This window comes from Cryptomeria japonica, chromosome 2 (assembly GCF_030272615.1).
Source record: "Cryptomeria japonica chromosome 2, Sugi_1.0, whole genome shotgun sequence".
In the NCBI taxonomy this organism is placed as follows: domain Eukaryota; kingdom Viridiplantae; phylum Streptophyta; class Pinopsida; order Cupressales; family Cupressaceae; genus Cryptomeria; species Cryptomeria japonica.
In genome coordinates this window covers 203,300,924-203,325,720 of record NC_081406.1, presented here as the reverse complement: position 1 = coordinate 203,325,720, position 24,797 = coordinate 203,300,924, and the positions used below count along the sequence as shown (strand labels likewise).

Sequence of the window (24,797 nt, the reverse complement as noted above, 5' to 3'; positions counted from 1 at the left end):
GCTCGTTTAAAAAGTGTATCCGCAATAAGAGTATAATGGGAAGATTGGCGAATAAAGTTTCTCTTTTGGTTCTTTGACAAGTCAGGAGGGAGTATATTATATTTTGGGTATGTATAAGTTTGGCCATAGTGGGATGAATCATGCCCTAAAAGGTGACAGATAGTTTGGGAATCAAGACAATTATGAGCAGAGTAAAACAACTCTTCCACTAGGAATTCATAACACTCTTGATTTTCCTGTGTCTGAAGTAGAGAAGCAAGTGTTGCCATGGCATCTGCTACTTTTTTGTCATTCCTCAGAATCTACCGAGAAGTTATTTCGACAAAGTATTTCTTGACATCATCAACCATCTTCTTATAAGGCATTAGTTTTTTATCCTTTGTTTGATAATATTCATTGATTTGATTGATGATGAGTTGAGAGTCTCCAAAAACTTGAAGTTGTGTATTGTTCCATTCTATGACCATTTTTATTCCTGTGACCAAAGCTTCATATTTTGTTGTATTATTGGTACATGGAAAGCTTAATTTGTATGCCTTTGGAACTGTATGACCTTGTGGTGTGATTGATAGAATGCCTACTCATGATCCATGTTGTGTTCATTATTGATTCCTGCTCCTGGACTGATATTTCGGTGATGTTTTAGAAGATTTGGATCTAACCCTGGACTGTCTGCATATGACCACCTTTTGATTTGCCTCCTTTTGAAGAGTTCCAAATATTTTTGCCTTTCTAGTTCTAATAGAGAAGTTTTTGGATATAGATCAGTTGTGCCAATGGTAATTGCCTCTGTTGGTTCTATTAGGATAGATGACCCCTCTTGATAGTATTCAGGTAAGCTGTCAAATATCCCATCTTTCGGCACATCGAGGAGGTTTTCACCATTAGATGCATCCTTTATTTTTACTTTTTCTCGATCTAATGTTGCCAATAAATGGTTTTCAGAATTAGACCTGATATTGTTTTCTTTATTTTCATTTTTGCGACTAGGAGATTTGGCACCCACTTGACTCAAAGATATGTTAGCGAAATCCCTGGTGGAAGTTGTTGTGGGTTCGATTGCATTAAGATATAAGGATATGGCATGGTCATTAGGAAAGGTATCAATGGTGGTATGTCTTTCATTTTCCCAGTCCATAAGTTCAGGATGTATTAAGGGTAAAGGATCCTTAGGTTGAATTGATTCAAATATATTAGGGGTCATGATAGAGATGTCAAAGCTTTCAATATGCATTTCAATGTCTAGAACAATACTCTCATCATAATGACCTCACATAAGTAGCTCCTGATTGTCATCGATTAATTCCAAGTCAATCGAATGTGATACTAATTCAAGCAGACTAGTTCCTAACATTTGCCCTGCATACACATGAACTATATCGACATCTACATCTTCTTCGTCCCTTTCAATTTCAAGTTGCTCTCATTTTTTATCTGTAGCGTCCTAAAATTGTGACACTTGCAATTTTGACTGCATTTGGGTCTTCACGATGGCGATGCAACACTAAACCTGAATGGAGACCCCGAAACTTGCTCACGACACCAAAAACTGCATTTTTCCAGCACCCTGGCCTGATCCTCCTTGCACCCCGTTGTCCCTGGAGGTGGGACCAGAGCGCCCAGCGCCCTGGTCCTTCAGGACCAAGGTGCCCAGCGCCCTGGTCCCCAAGGACCATGGCGCCTAGCGCCCAGCGCCCTGGTCCCTGGCCCTATTTTGGGCCCGGTCTCCTATGGGACTTCGGGCCTTTTTGTTTGCAAATTGGAAAATAACATTTCTTGGTCGGCCTAAGGTCGGGAAAATCAGTCTTTTAACCCTAATTGGCAAGTATATAAACTACATTTCCTCTCCCATTTGAGGAGGTCGAAAAGAGGAAGGACATATGTGTACAAGACGTGGAAACTCTATTCAAACATTCAAGCATTCAAGCATTCAAACATTCCTTCAAGCAATTGATCATTCTAAGTCTCCATTCAAGGCTAAGTGTTGCATTCAAGACAAGGATTCAACCATTGAAGAGGAGATCACATACTACAACATACAAACATACAACATACAACAACATCTATACCTTCGCACATAAGGATACAAACATCCTTACAACAAGGTATTAGTACTTGTTTTACATTACATTTATAGCATTTCTCATTTCTTGGTTAATTCCAAAATCGGGGTTTGACCTAAGGGCAAACCCCTAATCCCTAACCCCCCAATCGTCTTTGCTTTTCTATGTGTAGGTTGCAGGTACGCGGCTGAAATTGAAGATCTGGAATCCTTGTGCAAAGACGAACAGATCCCCCTTCGTTTCGCGGATTTTTCGGAGGACCGTGGCGTCGGGCGCCATCGTCCCGACAACTTTTGCTCAAATTTGCAGGACAGCGCCGTATCGACATTTTACTGCTAATTCCAGGTCCGCAGCTTCATCCTATATCCCTATCTCAGTTTATAAGCGAATCTTTGTCACTTTCTATGCATTCCTAGCTTAATTCTTCTATCAACATTCTTTACAAAAGAGGGTAGCCTTGCTGTCTTAACCCTTGAAACGCATTTAGCATCCAATCTTGCATTGTGTGGGATTGGATCTTGTGGGTTTCAACCCCTCTTTTGAATGTAAAGTCTCTCCCTTAAGTGAAAACCATCAACCCTAGCGACCTCCCTTCTCTCTCCTTGGAGTTGGAAGAGGGGAGAGCAACTAGGGTTCGATTGCGATTTTCCGCTTTACATTATCATATTCACCTTTTTTATGCTTAGAAGATGTGTCTTCATGTAGAGTAATTTTCCCATACCCTAAGCCTGATTTTTCTGTAGCTTGTTGAGTATGAGGTTGTATAGGTTCTGAGATACCTTCTTTTCATTTCTTTGTCTGTAGCACATCTTTGTCTTTTGTTTCCTCTGATAATGTCCCAGCACTGATAAATGCTCCATCAAATATAGGAAGATTTTTCACAATGGGTTGTTGTTTAGAGTTTGATGGTTTTTCATAAGACTTAGGACAAAGTGGTATCTGTGATAGTGAATATTCTTTGTTCCCTAGATCTCTTAGCTGCATTTGTTTTTCCATTCTTGACAAAATCAAGGCAAATAATTTTTCCTTGGATTGTGTGTTTGAAGACGATGCCTCTCTGTTATGTGGAACAATAACCTCTGGGGCCGGTTTTAGATTACTACAACACTGTAATGGATTTGAGTCTTCTGAGATAGTGATTTCTTGCCCATTGTATGGAAACTTTAGGTACCGATGATATGTTGATGGAATAGCTTGTATGTCATGTATCCATGGTTTTTCCAAGAGCATGTCGTATGATAAATCTTAGTCTAGAATTTGGCATGCTGTGTCTTTCTGCAAAGGTCTCACTGTGATGGGTAATATCACAATTTCTTTAGAGGAATGCTCTTCTTCATCATATGCTTTGAATGTGATATTTTTTTTGGGATCAACTGCATCTTCAGAATAACCTAGAGCATGAACAAGATTCAATGAGAAAATGTTTAAGCCAACTCCCCCATCTATTAGGACACGTTTAACAAGCGTTCTATGAATGAGGACTTCAATTTGGAAGGAAGTGTTATGGGGATATTGCAAGGAATCAATGTTTGGATATGAAGGAGATGGGCTTTGAATATGATCCTCTGAAATAGGTTTGATGGCAATTATGGATATCCCTTAGGGAACTTCATCCTTGGGTGTATTGTTTGGTGAGGATTCTATGGAAGGTTCTTGCACAAGAGGTATAGAAATAGATGCCTTTGGGGAGTCAATTTTCTTATGGGGGGATGAGCCATTGCTAGACATAGGTGCGTGATTTTGATCTTCCTCAACAAAATCCCTTAGGGATCTCTTTAAGAGTTTCATAAAAGAGCCACCTTTCTCTGGAGATGCATTTGAATCCTTGAGAGGTTTTGACATAGTTGGCTTTTGATTTTGGACTTGTTTGATTTATCTGATATGTTGACCTGTTATGTCTTCTTCTTGTATTTTGCTTTGGTATTCCATATTTTTATGATCTTCAGCTATTTTGAATGTTTCTATTTCCATTTTTGTGATCTTATGTCTCTGCACTCTAGTTAAAATGGGAATACACGTGTGTTGAATGTTGTGCAAGGATTCAATTGTCTAAAAGGTGTTTCGATAAGTGATCAACTGTTAATGTAGGTATGATAGAGTGATATGACATGAAAAGATGATTCAAGTATTTGTAGATTTGTAATTTTTTCAATCTTCGGTTGGAGTGCAATGATGATGATTTTGATAAGACCAAGTCCAATAGGAACGATATATCCTACGATGTGGGACAAGGTTATCCTGACCAAACGTTGTATTTTCGTGATAGAAGATGATAGATCCTGATGAGAAACTATGTTTTGAGTGATCAGTTTATCAAAGAAGGTGATGATGCACTTTGAGATGTTAGATCTTGAACTTGTTGAATATGAATACTTAAAATTTTTGGGGTGTCTAGTTCTAGAATCCGATTTGACTAAAGATAGCTTGATTGAGTGAACCAAGAAGACAACCTAAGCACAAAATGACATATATCAGTTGTTTATGATCACTGTAAATTGACCAAGCAAACATGACAGATCTAAAAAAGGCATGCAAGAAGACAACTCTGGACTGACAGAGACATAAATTCGTACGACAATTTATACAATCCAAGACGACAATTAATATAGACCCATACGATAAAGAAGGAATCCCGTACGAAAAAGGCCTAATCTTGTACGACACTTCCCACAAAATCAAATGACAACAGATAACAAATAACTCTCTACTAATATGACTCATACGACAATTCCCACAGAACCAGACGATAAACTAAATTTCTCGTATGACAAACTAGAAAGCTTGTACGACTGAGGACAGAGCAGAGACAATTTTTACTTTGACAACTTTTTGACCAAAAATGTTTGATGTTTTGATTATGTTTTCCAATTTTAGATGTCAGAGTTTTTGTTTCAGAGATGAAAACACAACAAATATGTGATATGATAAGTGACCTCAAGCACAACACGCTAAATCCTAAGGAAGTTGGCTGAGAGAGAAAACCTTTGCTTGCAAACTTAGGTACAAACCCAATATCTAATTAGAATGCGATTGCTGAGTCTCACGCAATGGATTCTCAATGCCGTATTATCCGACTCCAAATGCTAATTGGGGAATGAAATGGCAAGTGTCTTGGGAGAGTTACTATCTCTCTTGCACAAAGATTATCCCCCTTTCGGAGGTCAATCGTGTATCTTCTATCTTAGGGTTCATAGTAAGGATTTCCGTTTGGAATTACCCCCTGCAGTCGCACAAGCGCGATTGAGGCCTATAGCCCAACAAGGTACCAAAACAAGAAGTAGTCACGCAAGCATGATTGAGACCAAGAGGCCCTACTTAATGTTCGATATGAGAGATCTCAAAAGAGAAGACTCAAATAATCCCATCCTCCAAGACTTTAATCCCGAGAGGCCTATTTCCTAGAGTGAGTCTGATAGCTTAGGTCTAGTTGTACTCACTTGGGTTGTTCTCACAGGGTGATTACTTTTTCCCACTGTGACAGACCCGCTAAAGGTATTCAAATCTTAAACATAGAAGCACTTCAAGGGTCGGGATTTTTGATTGTCCAAATGGACAAGAGCATACTCTCCTACCTTTTAGACAACTTCTCAAGAATAGAAAGCAAGATGTTCATTAACCATTAGCAAAATAAGTGTGCCTAGAAAACTTAAGAATACACAAAGTCTTGTTGATTTTCCTTAGGCAACCTGCAAAACAAATACGTTAGTAATCATGTTGTTTTGAGAAATTGAATCTTTGGCAAGTGTAATCTTCGACAATCGTCTTGTAAAAACCAGTTAGGCTGCTAGAAAACTCAAAATCAGGCAAGGGTTAGCATTAGTGATATCAAATTTCAAGCACAAAAACCCTAAAATGCAAACTGTTTTGAAAACATAGAAGCAGAAATTCGTACAAGTATTATCACCTAATCGTATGAGTATTCTCACATACTTGTACGACTGCACAAAGAAACTCATATGGTACTATAAAGGTACTCGTACGAGATTCTGAAATAGGCCCAACCAGAAACCCATGAGATTGAAGATTTGATGATGAGAGAGGCTAAGAAATTAGATAACCTGCCCCACGGTGGGAGCCAAAATGTCATGTGTGTGAAGTAGGATACCTATAGCTGCAACACAAATACTCAATAAATCATTACAAGAATGGTTAACAAATTCAAATCAAATGAAAGATAAACCATGACAGAGCGACCTATTGCCTCCTAAGAGATGCGAGTGTGAAATTTGCACTCATATTTAGATGAGCAATCCCAGTGACTTGACTACACCTAGATGGAGGATTTAAAAGTATATGATATGCAAGTTAGATTAGTATATGATTATGCTAGATTGATCCAAGAAGCTAATTAAGCTAATGAGATGCATGATTAAGATAGATGATGATGCAATTAAGCTAGATGAGATATTGATTATGCTATATGATTCAACAATTATGCTAGAATATAATCAAATTAAGCTAGATCTAAGATGTAAAACATGATAAAAATGCTAAACTAGAATGCTAGAAATGATATGCCTATAATAACAATGCTCTAAAATGATATCAGATTCATAAGAGGGAAAGTGTCCAAGGGAGGAGACATGTGGCATAGGTGCCATGTGTCTCAAAGGGAGAAATTCCAACCCATAAAAGGTTAGGATGGGGTTAGTTAAACCAAGGATTAGGTGAAATGGGTTAGGTTAGGAGATGGTTAGGTTAGGTGGTTAGAAGTTAGGAGGCATGTGGGTAATTTGAATTTAAAAATTTAAATAATAGGAAAAGGCTAATTAACTTTCAACAACTCAAAAATTGATTTGTTTTAATTAATTAGGGGATTAGAAGAATGAATTAAATAGAGGGGGATTAATTAATTCAAATTAATTAATCGAAGGGGACTATTGAGATGAACCTATTAAATAAATCCTTATATTTATTAATAAGCAGGTGAATGGGGAATTTAATCAAATTGCTAATGTATTCAATTAAATTGGAAAGGGAGATTAATTAAATAATTGCTTATTTAATTAATTATCTTCAGACCATTTTTAAGGTATATACAACTTATATTACAAAATTGAGCATGATGACATATTGATTATTGAATTCTTTGTGGATGATATCATTTTTGGAGGAGAAGAAGGTTTATGCATGAAATTTGCTAATGATATGAAGAATGAATTTGAAATGTCTATGATTAGTGAGATGAAATTTTTCTTAGGTTTGCAAATTACTCAAAGTGATAAAGGTATTTTCATTTGTCAAACTAAGTATGTGAAGGAGCTACTTAAGAAATTTGGACTTGAGAATTCTAAACCTTCGATACTCCTATGATAACTGGTTGAAAACTGTCAAAGGATGATGAATCACCTAAGGTGAACCCGCGTAGATTCAAATCAATGATTGGTGGTTTGATGTACCTAACTCAAACAAGACCTGATATAATGAATGTTGTTTGTATTACTTCTAGATTTCAGGCAGATCTTAGAGGAACTCATGATATTGCTATCATGAGGATATTCAGATAGATATTTGGTAGGTACAACAGACTTTGGGTTATGGTATCGAAAGAATCATGACTTCACATTATGTGCATGTATAGATTCTAATTGGGCGGGAGACGTGGATGACTGGAAGAGCACTACTGGTGGTGCATTCTTTCTTGGGAAGAAGTTGGTTTCATGGCTTAGTAAGAAACACTTATGCACTTCATTGTCTAAAGTTGAAGTAGAATATGTTGTAGCTGCTACCAACAATACTCATATTTTATGGATGAAACAGATGTTAAAGGATATAAGGGTAAGTAATGATGAGCCTATTGTTATTCATTGTGATAATACTATTGCTATTGATATGTTAAAGAATCTGATATTTCATTCCAAATCAAAATACATTTCTACAAGGTTTAATTTCTTGAAGGAAAAGGTTGAAGCAAAGGAAGTCAGATTGGTTTATGTGCCTACCAAGGAACAAATTGCAGATATTCTAATGAAACCATTGCCTAAAGACACTTTTGAATATCTTAGAGATTAGTTGGGGTTTACCAACCCTCCAGAAGAGACTTAGAGATGTAGAGATGCATCAATCCGGTCAGCTTATCAAACATACTTTTCTGATCTAGGTTGATGAAGATGGTGCTACTAAGGGGGAGTAGCTAGTTGTTTGGTTCAATATTCTTGGTTTAGTATCCGTCCTTTGTCATTGATGTCAAAGGGGGAGAAGGTATTCATGTGAAAACTGCTAGATCTTTTGATGGTTTTGGAGATTGTTGGCATTCCTTGGCACTTGGATATTTTTGACATTCACTGTTGCCATCAATACCAAAGGGGGAGATTGTTGGCAATATTGTGGATTTGGTTAAGTGTATAATTGATGTCAACATTGTATCCTAGTTAGTCTTGGTGATCTTTTTGGTTTTGGTTGTGATTCTGATCCAGTATGATCATACCTCTGGAATCGGTTTTGGATGCTTATTCTGATGATTACATGCTTCCTATATTTTGGTGGCTTCATGGTTTGGTTAACGCTTTTGGTATTTCTGGTTACCGGTTGGTTTATGCCTTTACTGACTAGCTTTTGGCTTCACCGACTTTTGGCGTTCCCAGTTAGCTTTACCAGTATGTTGTTTTGGTGACTTTGTCAATGGATTTTGGGTCTGGCTTATGGAATCAGTTTCTTTCATGATGTTGGTGCTTCTTGACCATATCTCGAGCATTTGGCAACTTTTCTTTGGATGGTGTTCTATTACGATGGTCGTATTTGAATCCGGTTAAACTTTCACTGAGGGTTTCTACTAACAAGTGAAGAGTGTTGGATTTTGGTCTTAGCGGAATCCCCGACAAATATAATTGTTTGGTTACTTGTTTTAGGTCCATGGTATGTAATGTAAATCATAATATTGGTCTGGTGGTATCATATGATGTAATTTTGTAATTATGGGTTTATGGGTTTAGGGTTTAGCCGACCTTGTCAATAAGGTTGATGATCTGTATTTATAGGTGACTTGTTCATGCAATTCAAATGGACATGTGATGGTTATGGCTGGTTAAGTTTGCATTATCAGAGAAATGATTAACTGCAAATAAAGTCATATCATTCAGGTGAAGGTTGGAAAGGTTTTGTATTGCAGAGAAGACATCAGTGCTTAACCGGAATTGTATCAGGTATTAGTAGATGCTACTTTCATAGTTCATTATTTTTCGGATTGTAGTCCGATGTTTTTGTAAGTTAGTGAGACTTCCCTTTCTGATGAGAAGTGCGCTCTAGGTTGTTGGACTTTCTACATGTGTAGACCCCTTTGTAATTATTCACAATACTACTGCAGAGTATTCATCTGATTGTGGGTAGGGTTTCCCACTGTGGTTTTTCCCTTTCCAGGTTTTCCACGTCAAAATATTGGTGTTATGTGTGTTGTGCTTTCATGTTATATTCTACATTGGGTTGTGCTTCAATATAAGGTTTATAATTGAATTAACTGTTGTTATTACTAGTAAATTGATTCACCCCCCCTCCCTCCCAGTTTAGTATCGGTTTCAGTGCATTCCAACAGAGACATGTTGATCCTTGAATGTATGTGGATTTTTGGACTTACGGGTTTTATGCTTGGCATCCAAATTGCTTCCAAAGGGAATGAGATTATGTTGGAATCCAATAACACTGAGAGGGGGGAGGGGTGAATCAGTGTTATACCGGATTGATCACTTTTAACCTTATTAAAACATGCATACACCAATCGGTATACCGGTACATACAGAATTGAAAGAAGTAAAGCAACCAATAAGACAATCACATAAATAAGAACCATAACATATATAATTATACGTGGAAAACCTCAAAGAGGAAAAACCACGGTGGGATTTGTGACCCACAATATCAATCCACTGGCCATATGAAGAGATATTACAAAATATAGGGGCATGCACTTACAGGAAGGCTTACACCCTAGAGCACACTGCTCAATCGCAAAAAGGAGCCTCACTAACTACATATAAATCTAGACTACAATCCAGAGAAGTGTTGAATTACAAAAGATAGCATCTTCTATGCCAGAATACAGTTTCGGTTAACCTCTGACTGTTCTGGTCTGAAACCCTAAACCCTTACATAAATCTCCTCGCATACACGATCTCTCTGATATATTTCACATCATATCACATCCACATATCCATTACATAACAATACCAAAATGGTCTAATCCATCTGACCTATATACCCTTTACAACTTATCATGCCTTATGTCGGCTTACAAAGATAATTATAATATCAATATACATGTTGACTAGATAACATAAATACATGAATATTAAAAAATAATTGACGATGTCGGATCCAAGAGATGTCGGACTCCAATACAGATAGCCTTATTCTAAACCATGTCAGCCTGCATTGCCGATAAGCAAAGAAATCCTTCTATCCTACTGGTGTCGGTGTTGTGTGTGTGAAGTGCCTGTTGGTACACAACTGAACCAAAACATGAAGCCGGAACAAGATACCATGTTGCCAATTCATGGGTGGATAGGAATGACATGGAGATCTTTTGGATGAGTTGATGTAGGTAGATGGTTGGAAGGTTCTCAAGGATGTGTGTCTTTTCCAATCTTGATTTATCATAGGGTAATTTGCTAGTGAGCTAGGGATGGCATGTACATTGGATGGAGGGATATAAGGATGATTTATTTTTTAATAAATCAATTACAAGTGTTTCCTTTGAAAGGAGGAACTATGAAAGCAAGACGAGTCGCCCCCAACAACGGTGTTGCAATGATTTTTATTAACTAAAATTGTGAGCTTAAAGTAGGTATGTAATGATCAACTCTTATCAAGTTGATGCATAATATGATTATGGAAACAAGCAAATGCATGGATCCTAGCACACATTTCACTAATAACTTGAAGCCTATATGATAAATCAAATAAAGAAAGCTACAAAAAATAGAATAAAAATCAAACATAATGGATTTAATGAAAATACCTACTTGTCATTGTTGAAGAGTATTCTTTTAGTTGGTGTATTGAATAATGGAGTCCAAAGGTATTAATTAAAAGTTTGGGTGGTGGTTAAGGGCGGGCATGCATTAACTACTTCAATGCATTAATTTCCAACATTTTTGTAGTAGAAATTTAAAATAGAATTTTGTGGAGCATTAATGAGATGACTCCTCACACAGGATGGTAGAGACATGCATTAATTGTTGGCCATATTTAGTATATTCTATAGTCTAACATCTCCCCCTTTTCTGACATTATGGCTAGGCACTTTTTTGACAATGCCATGTGGGCCCACGTACAGAGTGTACTATTTCTCCATGTTTTTAGTTGTGCACATGGCACATATTAATAAGAAAACTAAATGGCCATGTATTTCCCCTTTATTTATGGCCTTTCCACGTATTTTTTGCAAGCATGTTTGATATTAAACTTGTTTTTGATAACTTGAAAACTATTGGATGACAAATTAAACTTTTTAAGGCTGGTTTATCATAAAATGTGGAATGACGAGTCCACAATAAAATGTGGTTTTATTTGCAATGATGTCAATGAAACAAGGAAGACAATTAATTTTTCCATGTGTTTAGTTGTGCACATGGGACATATTAATAAGAAAACTAAATGGCCATGTATTTCCCCTTTACTTATGACCTTTACACGTATTATTTGCAGTGATGCGAATAATATTATTATGCCTTTATTTTAGATGGGAGTGCTTCTGAATAATACAAGTTTAAATTGTTTTCAAGCATGTTTGATATGAACTTGTTTCTGATAACTTGAAAACTATTAGATGGCAAATTAAACTTGTTTCTAAGCGTGAGACAAGTTTATCATAAAATGTGGAATGATGAGTCCACAATGAAAAAGCCTAACAACTAATTAGGATCTTTCCTTAAAATTGAAAATAAACTTTGAAAAGAATTGGGGGTTAGAAATAAATAACAACTACATATTGAAAAGAATGACATATCTCCACAATTTTTTCTCTTTTTTTTTTCAAATTTTATCTAAAAAATTATTATTATTATAAATTTATTTTAAAATAGACTATTTAAAATAAACAATAATAAAATATATAATATTTAAGAATAACTGTTTAAATAATTGCTGACTAAATTAAGCTAAACAATAATATGTGACCGCAGCTATTCTGATTCCAAAACAATTAACTACAAAATAATATATAATCCACTTGAAACTAAGCATCAAAATTGAATATTCATTGGACAACAACTCTACAAATTGCTCCCTGACTAAAAACCACGAATAAAACTCCTTTTGAAAGAGCTTGGTCTAAATTGTCCATTAGTGTCATTTCAACGCACTTTCCAAACGTGCTGGCTTGACTGTGATTGACGGATAACTACAAAACCTAATTCAACTGTCAGTACCTCCATGAGAGACTTCCACGTATGCTCGAGGCGCATGGTAATCCTTTGCCCCGGCAAGAACAAATAGGCAATGTACAGGTGTCGCAATGTTCCACGGTCGTGGGTTCGAACCGGAGTATGAGTGCAGTAAAACATCGCGTGCCCGCTTTAAAGTCCCGTGTATGAGTAGCCTCCTTTTCCTTCAAACGTTTTCTGGCATTATCTTCCGCTCCCTGGGTGTGGGGAGTTTCTAAGGGAGGTACTATCTGAATGTGAGAGAAATGAGCAAGGGTAGGTGAATTGGGGACGCGGAAGGGTTATATTTTAAGGTTTTTAGCTCTGGCTGGAGTTTGCTTTCATTATTATTAAGCTTTTATGTGTAGAAGATGTTTTTCTGAGAGAGAGCAGGTACGGCCGTTTCATTTTTTGCTTCGTTTTGCAGAATAAGTTTTTTCTGGCGTGAAAGGGTTGGACTTGGACAGATCTGGAAACTTTGGAGACTTCCTTGGGCAGTATTTGAGGTCGGCTGCATCTTCGCTTTCAAAATAAAAGGTTTGCTTCTCAGCATTTAAAGACATTTACTTCTATTTGTCTTCTGTTGTTTTACGCAGTCTTTTGTTTCCTCTTTTACCGGGATCTGTTGGACAGATCGGAGACTTTGGAGACTCACTCAGGCAATATTTGAGGTCGGCTGCAACTTCGCTTTCAAAATAAAAGGTGTGGTCCTCAGCATTTAAAGACCTTTACATTTATTTATCTGCTGGTGTTTTACGCAATCTTTTTTTTTTCTTTTGCCGGGATCTGTCATATTTTAGGTAAATATCTGTGGTTTACATATAGAAAATGCACTCTGCATTATTCGAATGAAAACGAAAATCTTTCTCTCACCAGGAGTAAAACAAATTCGAAATAGAATAATAGACAGGAAATACAGAGGTATTTTAGTCTCGTACAGTACACATGCACGCTTTGTACAAGACAAATTTATCATCGGTCTTCCCCTAAATTTTAAATTGAGCCGTTTGCCAGTGAACTCGAGAATTCGAGATCAAGAAACTGTGAAAATAAACGTATTATTTGAAAAAAATATTTCGACTCTGCTGCAATAAAATCCATAGCCAACCAAATTCTAGCTTAGAGATGGGATCTTTAAAGAATTAGTGATATTTTATGACAGTTTTCTGTGTCCGTTGTCAATGTAAATAAAGTAATATCGCCGTCTTGCCGGAGCCACGCAAAGCACGAACGAAGTTTGGAAATTGTGAATAGTTGAGGCACGCGATGCACGGTCTGAGATGAGTTGGAAATCTCTGGTGTGAACAGAAAACTCTCGTACAGTACGATAAGCATGATAAGTGGACTTACTTGTAATTCATGATAGAGACATGAGTACCTACTCTGTAGACACCATTTTAAGTCTGGAACAAAAGGCATTTGCCGGATAGTGGAAATTCTTTGTTTCGCATGCCGTATTGCTATTTTAAATTTTTTTTATTTAATTTAATTTTACCTTTTGCTTTTCTTCTTTGGCCGATGATTAAGGCCAGCTGTGGACCCTGGAAAAGACGAGTACAGTCGTTTTCGGCTGCAGACAAGCGTGCACCATAGGATAGCCAAAGTCTATCGGATATCTTAAAAGACGACAATGCATACCGAGTAAGACGAGACAACGTTGTACAATCCTTTATGATGGATTGTCAATTCGCCTTCAATATTGATCTAGCATGTCAAATCAATTACTGACGAACTTGCAAATCCTCCAAACTTTCGAGTCATGAAAGTCCAAGGAAGGTACTACATGCGAAGTTATAAAATAAAACAAAATAATTCGGAAGTTTCTTCTGCCAATTCTAAGAAATTTATATCTAAATAATAACACGCATGATATTAAAAAATAAATGTTTTTCTATTAATATATATTTGTTATAGCTTTTTTTTTTTAAATTCAACTTTAAAATATTTTCATATTTTTTATATTTTAATTATTTATGTATTAATTTTGGTATTTACTATCATTTAAAGATTAGAATATGTTATAAAAGTAGCTTATTGATAATAAAGTTTAATTATTCTAAATTCATTAATTATGTATTAATTAATTGAGATAGTTAGAAGATTTGGGGTTAAGGTTTGTTTATGTTGAAGTTGGAAACTAAAATTGTTGTAAAATCTATTAGATTCAACCACTAAACCCTAATAAAACCAGAAACACAACAAAACTAAGAAGAAGTGTGTTAGAAAATGACAAAAACTTGTTAGAATTAACCAAAAATGTAATCGAACAAAAATCTACAAAAAAATCTTAAAATTTTGAAAACCTTAGATGTGATAGAAATTGACAAAAACATGTCGAAAACTTGCAAAAACGTGTTAGGAACCTACAAAGACACATTAGAAAATAGAGAAATCTAACCAGACCAAAAATGTGACAGAAACTGTTGCAGATGCGGAATTGTCCGGAAATTGTCGCAAATTATGGACTTGTAAACTTGAAAACACTAAACAACAATAAAAATGTTAGAAATTTAGGGATTAGGGTCCCATCGTGCGTGCCAAAATGTTTATGTTGAAATTGGAAACTAAAATTATTGTAAAACCTATTAGATTCAACCACTAAACCCTAGTTCTACAATGGAATCCAACCTAAAACCAATAGAGAACCATGAACATGCAAAACATGAGAATAAATTAAATTATACCTTTACATACTCTATGGGTTCGATCTCCATTGTTCTCTTATCTCAATTGATCTTGCTTGATATTATGGTTGCTCTCAAATTTTGTATGCACAAGAGCTCAATAAATAACAGATTGTGATTGTGTATGCAATTTGGCAAATTGTAGCTACTTCACTTGATTGATTTCTTCTGGAAGAGGGAAAAAATCATCTTTTATAGAGAATACCCTAAAAATGGAGGGCTAGGATTAAAAGGTGGAAAGATAAATGGTTGGTTCAGATTAGAGAGTTGGTATAAGAAATGGTAAAATATTGAATTGGTGGTTATAAGTAAATTAAGAGATGAATGACAGGTGCCATGGAGGGAAAATGCTAATGAATTAATTAATTAAATAAAAAATTATTTAATTAATAGAAGAGGCGGGGCCAATTAAATAATAAAATATTTATTTAATTTGGGTAAAAGATAATTTAAATACATAAAAATATTTATTTAAATAGGGAAATGCTAGAAGAGAATTAGTGAATTTTTTTTTTTTGATCAATAAAAGGCCGAAGTCAAATTTTATTTCTTTTGTAAATTTTTTACATCTCCATTCAGTGTGGGCACCGGTAGGAAAGAATGGAGATAAGAAAACCTCCGGTCTAGCCCAAATCCCTTAAAGGATCAGATAATAAACAACTGAAAATTTTTTACAATTCCTCATCTGAGGGAGATGACTGTCTTAATAAGACATTTTAGTTTCTTTTTGTACATAAAAGCTTGCACTAGAATTAGTGAATTAATTAATTAAATAAAAATCTATTTAATTAATAGAAGGCTTAGGATAAAATAAATAATTTTTTTATTTAATTAGGCCAGGTCAATTTTAGGTGTTTACAAAGTTAAACTCAGATTTATTTAATTAAAGATGAAAGATAAAAGGTGAAGGTCAAACTTAATTAAGGCTGAGGAGTAAAGATGAAAGGATGAATTTAAATAAATAATAAATATTTATTTAATTAGTTAGGATGGGACAAAGTCAAATTGTAGGTGTCTACACACAGATTCTTTTCTTGGTTATTCTACAACAATTGTAGGGCTTTTTTTTTGGTTAGTTAAATCTTGGGTGAGATTTACAAATAGTGGTGTCTCCAACCAATCTATGCGTGGAAAATTTATATATAAAAATATATTACACATGGGATACATCACATTAATATTAATAATTGTAGTATGATATACACTAAAACCTCTATTGATATACCATAAAATTGTAGATCTAATTTTTCAAATATTAATAACACATTTTAGACCCATGCTTATGTGCTTTATAGATTCCCTTTCTTTATGATTGTTTACTAATCTACATAAATTAAAAGGCTCTAAAATATAACCACTCTTTGAGAATAATCATAGGAAAGATGATTTGAATATATTGAAAATACCTCTAGATGTTATGAACAATGACACCATTTAAAAAAAAAAATGTAAGTTGTTTTACTATAGTGGCATATATTTAAAATTAAAATTTCTCTCACATTAATATTTACCCACTTTCAAACAAATACTTGAGACAACACGCTTTGCGATGCTATATAAAGGGTTCTCTATATTTTTTGTGTTTGGTCCATTTGAATGATCAAAATTACATTCTACAGTAAATTTTAAGGTGGATGTTGACAATGGCTCTTCTCTTTATATGAGTATTGGCTCACTTAGTGATAACAATACTCTCCACATTTTAAATTTAGTTTTAATTGACTTTTCTTTCTATAAAGGTGTTTCACCTCTACATGACTTTTTTCTTTTGTTGAGTACTTAAGCAATAGTGTTAGGTGTTAGTGTAAATATAGTCATTATACACCTAGTTAGGTAATCACCTTTCTAGGATTGATCTATTCACACCTAGTTTAACTTAGGTTGTTTCATACTTTTGTCTCACCTCATAGCTTTGAAGCATGTGTCCTCATCACTTGAGGCACTTATTGCATGTATACTTGTCACTTGCTCACATCTTTGTCAAGTGAGCTCACAAGTGTTGCACCTTTGGAGGTGTAGTCATAGTTTCATTCCTACCTTCTTAGCTCCTCATCCTTGCCTATATATGCAAGGCTAGATTGTCTAGGTATTGTATTTATCATTTCACTAGCCAAAAGTTTTTTTTTGTGTTTTCAAATCCTTGGCTTTCTCCAACATGGTATTAGAGTCACGATTGCACATTTCTTTTTGCATAAACACGATTCCAACACAAAGCTCGATTCAATATTTTTACTATTATACAAAAAAAGTTGCAAAAAAATGATTTTTTCTAGAAAAGTGTTTATCTACCCTTTGCCCATCTACCAATTTGATCACAATTTTCTGTTGTGCAATTTTTGTTTTGGCCTATTAATTTGTTTGCATGATTTGGACATTGCATTTCCCACAGGGGCTTCACTGGCTAAGCAATATTATATCACATGCATTCATATTGGGGGGTTTAATATCCCCAAAATGAGGGTACAATATATTGCCTATCAGTAAAAATAGGGGGATAATCTTACGCTTTCTGGATTCGACTGTGTAGCATTTTTTTGTATCAAAAAACTGCTACACAGTCTAATCCAGAAAGAGTAAGATTATTAAACTATGGATTGTGGAAATATGATATTAGAAAATAGGGGGGTTTTTAATTTAGGCTATGAAAAAATACAATATCTAGCGAAAATAGGGGGTTTTTAATTCAAGTTGTGTATTGGGAGGGGGTGAAAAAAATGAGTTTAGGGCAATATTTTTAAAAAATAGGGGGATTCTTTAGTATGCCATGAATGCACGTGATATAACCTAGGTTCACTAAGTGAAGCCCCTTTGGCATTTCCAAAGGCACAATACCTTGGGCAGTGTTTGAAGGAGATCTAGTTGGCTACACATTTGTTTTGGCTTTCTTGTAGTCAATAGCTCCATTATTAGGAACATTGGTCAATCTCTCCACATACTTGTGGCTACAACATTTTTTTTATATATCAAATCTCTAGTCACCAATGAAAATGACACACACATTGTTGTTTGCATGCTTGAACTAGGTGTTCATATGAGATATGGAAGAGTATGCTACTTTGGCTGAAAAATGCTACTAATAAATAGAGGCTTTCTACCAGTTTATAACGTTGCAAAATTACCTAAGCCACACACCATAGGCAAATATATCTATACTTTCAAGTGACTAGCTCATTCTACTAGTCTCTATTAGCTCAACCACATGTTGCCTCTCTATGTTAAAAGTTTTTTTGTGGTTTTCCATCTGCATATAACTATCTGTGTCCTGAAAGTGCTCATGGAGTACATTACCCTTGATGGGTAATACACACGAACTTTTGCCTACCACTCTGCGCTCCTTAATCACTTTCAACATAAGGTTAGAATCTCTTTCCCCTTCTTCCTTGTGTCGTCGTTGAATGCCAACATTGTAGAACATAAGAAGGATCCTGTTAAAAATCTTGTCTTGCATGAAGGTTTAATCCTTCTAATTTTTGAACATGCTAAATCTCTACCACCTGTGTCCTCCTCAGGCCTGAGGTTAATCTTGATTCAGTTGATTCTCAGTCTTTGAGGGATGACTACCATACTGACACTGATGATGATGACTTCTCTCCTAGAGAGTCCCCTCCTAAGACCAAGGGTAAAGCCCTTGTTGTTAAAAGCCCCAAATCTAAAAAACCTTGTAGCTCCAACTCCCCTCCCCCTATCTAGAATCTTCACCTAGGCTCTAAGACTTTTAGTGTTTTGGTTGACTATCCTTTGGGTTAGGTAAAGCATCCCTCTCCTTCGGCTTCCATTGATTCTCAATCTAACCTTAACATTGAGAGGCAACCTTTTACGAATACCCTTGACCCCTCTTCGCCTCTGCTTAGTGCTAAGAAAGAGTCTGTATTTGATGTCCATGCCTTAGCCAGAGATGGGGCGGTGGATACTTCAAAATTTTCAAATGGATCTTCCATGAGATCAAAGATATCCAACTTAAACAGAGAGCAGATAGCAGGAACTCAGAGGTAATGAAAGAATAAGTTAAGGATATGGGTAATGTGCATGCATTTGATTAGAATAGTCCCTGGTCTAAGAAAGAGAAGGCCTCTATTATCAATTGCCTAAAGAAAACTATGGAGGCCTTTAATAATTTCAAAAAAGACTATGAAGCTAGGATGGCGACCCAGGAAGAACAGATTGGGAAAATAAAGGATTCCATCAAAGTTGTTAAAATTAGTCATGGTGTGATTGGTGCCATGGTTGAGAGCTTTAAGAATATGATTAGCAGTCTTGAAGAACAGTTTTAGTCGAAAGACATTGTGGATGTGGACACCAATAATGTTTAAGATATCTCCTCGGTCCCCAACAAAAGAACGAGAAGCACTTTGAAGAGAAAGACAATGGGACCTCCTCCTGATTTTCAGAAGCTAAAGAAGATCACCAACACAATCATTGAGATTGAAAAGGAAATGGCACAATCAATGAAGTTGTTGGACTAGTGGTGGTGTTCTGTTGCCTCTTCACTGGGTTTGTTGCTGCTGGAGTTTTTGTTGTCTGGTTTTCTCTGTTGTGTTCAAGCTTCTATTGTTTTTGTTTCCCCCCTATTGTTATGAAGCTTTATGTATATCTTATGGGGCAGTTTGGTCTTTTGTGGTCTCTTTTTGGCTTAATGCCTTGTTAAGTCAGGACTACTTTATGCTATGTTGTTAAAGGGTTTCGAGTCCCTTCAAAACCTGTTTTTACCTTAATAAAAAACAATATTTGTGTCCTTCTGTAGTACACCCATAATTGTAGGCTAGTCTATCTATTATACGTTGTATTAATTTGTAGGATTTACTACAACCCTTGCATAGTGGCACTCTAATATACAATGGCTTCCTCTACAAAGTCATCTGTGATTCCATTTTTGAATTGTATATTGATTATAGATATCTTTCTCATTTGAGCATCAACATGAGACAAATACAATCTCCTTACGAGAAATCACCTATGTAAGACTAAGATTCACTACTTAGAAATCCACTTTTATTTAGAAATTGTTGATCTCTTTATTTGATGCCTAGGAGATACAACCTATGGGAAGTTATGCAAATTGGAGATTATAATGCACTTTACAAGAAAACCTTTAGGATTTTAGAAGCCGATTCTTCATTTTTTGCTTTGGGAAAAGGGAGATAGAAACACAAACATAAACAATCCTAAACTAAATCAATTTGACAAGCTTTAACAATATTTTTCTCATCACATAGTGAATATAATCTTAGTTAAACTACTTTCTATAGAAGTTTGAAAGAGTATTAAGTATGATCGAAAGCTCTACAAGCATCGATATAATTGAAATTATAAACGTAGAAACAATAACAATCAATAATTGTAACAATTCCCATATAGACACAAAGCATCAAGAAAATGAACAAAGATAAACACATTACAAAGGCAAAAATAGCACAATATTATGTATCTAATCTCTATTATTCTTAAGAACACAACCCGCTAGAAGGTTTGAAAAATGTTACAAACCATTGATTAAACTTCTCTCTAAGAGTCTTTGTAAACAAAAGTGATGAACCTTCAATGCAAATTAAATTGCTGCTTTAATAGGAAATCCTCTCATTCGAAAGACATGGTTGAAACATGAGAGATTATGTCCTTATGCTTCATGCATGTGAATTGTCATAATGGTGGTTATTGCAATTGCAAGATTGGGCAATAATATCTTCTCCTTTTCACACAATAGTAGTGGCATCTGTCATGCTCAATTACTTCATTTCAAACCATTGAGTGGATCAAGCTATAAATTTATATTGGCTCTTGCATTTGTGTGACTTGACATGTGACATCATCAACTATCTTTCACAGTGAATTTGTTTCTAAAATGGAGTTGTAAAAGGTGGAAAATGGGTGTTCACTATTCTAGGCATGCAAATTAGGAAACCAAACCCATTCCACAATAAAACTTTTAGGTAAATGAAATTAAGTAGGTTTAGCGTCAAAACCTATTGGCAAAGGGGTTGGAGATAGACTGGAATTAACTTGCTTGATTGAGTTGAAAATGATTTAGGAATGTTTTAATGATTTGAATGCAAGAACTAGGGTTGATGATGTAAAATTAACGATTATCAACATATAGAGATAATTTTAGAACAAATAAGTAAACACCAAGTATAGATCAAAAAATGGGAAGTAGAGAGGAACCAATAGCTGAAATCTAGACTTAGAAATATGGATCAATGACAATAGGTGACCGTGACCCAAAATTATTGGATGTAGACACCAAAAATAATTTCGAGATTAGGATACCACTTGAGTATCTCCCTAAAATTTCATTGAAAAAGCTTTAGTCACTAATGCTAGGTAGCCTTGACCTAATGTTTTTGCTTCTTCAAAATCGGGTTATGTGCATGTCTATTTTCTCTTTTTAGATCTATATTTATTGTCTCCACAATCTTTCACCTGCACACACAAGAGGGGAAAAGTGGTGCTGGGTTGATAGGTGTTTGGCCAGGTCAAACCTTGGGTTTGGACTTAACCCTTAATAAAATAAATGAAAGGAAAGATTTGAAGAAAAATATTGGATCTACAATATTGTAATGGTGGTGAAATTAGGGTTTCACCAATTAAGATAATGAAACCACTAACCTAACCTAATTAACCAAAACATTAAAAGAGGGGGGTAAATTCAATAGATCTAGACACAATTCAATTAAGAAAAGGGCTAAAATACTAATTAAATTTACCTATTTGTTGTCTTCCCCTTTTGAGTTGAATTGTAAATTATATGGCAAATCAATGAATAATTGAAGTGAAGTAGTAATAACAAAATGTTATAGATGTTAGATAGAGATTTTTGAAGAATAAAATGAGAACATGTTGCTGACAATTTGGGTTGAATTGTCGGGACCAGGGTGGTAGGTCGCCTTGGTCCTATAAATCCTAGACAGGCAAGTGGGATCTTTTCTGAATCAAGGAGACACATTGGATCCACTTTCAAAAGAACAAGAAAAAATATTGGGACTAAGGTGGTAGGTCGCCTTCATCCTGTACGTTTCACTCCTTCAAAATTTGAACCTATTCATCGTCATCAATTTTGTCGGAATCTTCAATCACATTTCTTGAATCAATTTCCTACACACCGAGAAAAAAAGGGTTGTAGATAGGGGTTTGCCTTGGGTCAAACCTCAATTTAGGAATTAACCTTGAAATTGAAATGATAATTGTAAAGGAAATAGAATTGAATTGCAACACTTGATGCTTTCCTTTTAAGGGAATGGCTAAATCTGAAATTGAATGCTTCTAATTGAAGTTGATACCTTTATGAAGTTTGTTGGAATCTTCACACAAGGGTTTATAATGTCATGTAGAATGCCTTCATGGAAGTTTGATCATGGATGCCATCTTGAATGCTTGAACTTGACTTAACCTTTCCTTTAATTCTTGATGAATGTTTGATTGCTTGCTCACTTGAATTGAATTTGCTAGAGTGTAATTGAGATCTCGATTGAGCTACTTAGATTTAAAATGATAGGGGTAGACCTCTTTTTATTTCTCATGCACTTGATGTAACTATTGTAGGGACCAAATTTGGGTCTTGATTAAGAGGACCAGAGCGGTTTGGCATTGTGGTCCTAAGCTAGGACCATGGGGCTCTAATGCTCTGGTCTTGAGAATCAAGACTCATACTTGGACAAGAGACATAAGGGGAAGTGAAAATGCAAGTTTTTGAAAGGTGTGAGAGAATCAAAGTGGAGACCAGGCATCGAAAGATAGAACATGAAGGTGGCGTCTAGGTGACGACAAAATTGTATATGGATACAATTTATGATGCTACAAATATTATACCTTAAGCTTGTTGATGTTGATAATAGTGATGATGCAATGCTCTTTTAATATGAGCCACAATTGTTGATATAATAACATGATAGGACAAGACATAAAAATGATTAATAATGAAAACATGCTTGTATGAAGATTGCTACAACTTACTGCTCCATAATACTTAGATCTAAAGGAATTTGCCAATCATACTTGCTCTAGGAAGTGATCTCAATAATGCTCAATGTTGTGGATATATTGAAAATGAATGAGGAAATATGCTATTATATATGGTTTCCAAGGTACTTAATTAGTTAGGCCAACCTCCAACAATCATATTGAAATATTGGGATCATGGATCAATTGGTCAAAATCGAGGCATTGACATATTTAAAAATTGGCCCAAAGTGGGTGAGAAGGATGCCTAGTACCCTTGTCCATCCAAGAATGGGTGAAATAAAGGTGGTTGAGGTGCACTCGGGCTCAAGATAGAGATCGAGATCATTGTGTGATCATATGATGATATTTTTATAGTGCAGAGGCTATAAATAGTCTTGGAAAAGAGATAGGAGGAAACACACTAAGACAAGGGCACAAAAAGGTGTGTAAAATTGAAGGGGTTATAATTTACAACACTACATTTAGCCCCCACTTTAGTGGGAGTATGAACTTGCACTCATTCTCACGATAAAGGAGAAGAGAGAGAGAGAGAGATAAGAGCAACCCAGAGTAAGATTACAAAGAGATAAGACATCACTAAATTCAAGGGAACAAGCCCCCAAGATTAGGATATTAACTCATTCAATCACATGCAATGATACACAAAACAAAGAAAAATAAAGAGAAACTATTCAAAAGAAAAGACACACAAAGGGATTAATACTAAAAACAAAGGCTCCAAGTTAGCTAGGCCTTGATAATAAAAATGTCTTTTAATGAGTAATATCATTCTTATAATGCTATTGCATGAGCACAAGTGGTCATATGAAAAGAACAAGAGCATGCATCAATTGATGAGATAAGAAACCATGATCCAATAATTAGCAAGGTGTGTTACGCTATGGGTTCATGGGAGAAAGAGAAAGGAAATATGGATTCCATTGGCTAGCAAACTATGTTATGCTAGGTCATTCATGGAGGAAGGGAACATACATTCCACGAACTAGCAAGGTTTGTTATGCTAGGTGATCCATGGAGAATGGGGAATGTGAATTCCATGAGCTAGCAAGTTGTGTTATGCTAGGTGATATATGGAAGAGCAAAAATTCTATGAGACAAAAAAGTGTTTTTTTGTGTGATTTGTTGGAGAAGGCAAGGAGAGTCAAAAGGTATAACTAGGTGCATTATGGTAGTTGAATCATCTTGAAAAAAAAAAGTACCAAATAAAACTTGCTATTTGCAAGGCAATCTACTACAAAATGGGAGTTCCAATTACATCAAGATAAGGGCTCGCAAATTGAACAAGGATAAAAAAATATATCACAACTTGCTAGCTCATGAAATCCATGTTCCCCTTTCTCCATGATCACCTAGTATAACTTATGCAAGAGGGAGGATTCACATCAACACTATAGATTGATTTTTGTAACCCTTTAACCATATCAACGTACTAGGACATAATCTGTCACTTGAGAACAGTCCTTAATAACTTTCACTAGAGACATTATTAAGCCAATCTCTTCGGTGAGATTTAAGAAAGCCTAAATACAAATATTTCCTCCAAGTTATAGCCAAATCCAATGGTTAAAACAAAAGTTATGATACTTTTTCCAAAATTGCTAACCCTAGGTAGGGCTCCAAGGAACCTGCACCAAATTGCTTATAAATTTTGAAAGACTTAATGAAATTGAACCAAAAAACCTTTAGATTAAACTAAAATCATTTCTTAAACTTTTCCAATTTTATTGAGGGATTTTATT

At 35.4% G+C, this 24,797-nt stretch overlaps 1 protein-coding gene across 6 annotated transcripts in view; it reads left to right on the top strand.

The window, feature by feature from the left end:
* Positions 1–12,449: 12,449 nt before the first annotated feature.
* LOC131046294 (uncharacterized) overlaps positions 12,450–24,797 on the top strand; it is a 64,323-nt gene continuing 51,975 nt past the window's right edge. The window contains exons 1-3 of one of the 6 annotated variants that reach the window (XM_057979997.2): positions 12,450–12,694; positions 12,846–12,955; positions 13,052–13,120. The gene's annotated coding sequence lies outside the window, so the exon portion shown is untranslated. Of the gene's footprint in view, positions 12,733–12,845; positions 12,956–13,051; positions 13,121–24,797 lie in introns of all 6 variants that reach the window. The other 5 variants (XM_057979996.2, XM_057979995.2, XM_057979993.2 and 2 more) reach the window with 5 other exon arrangements.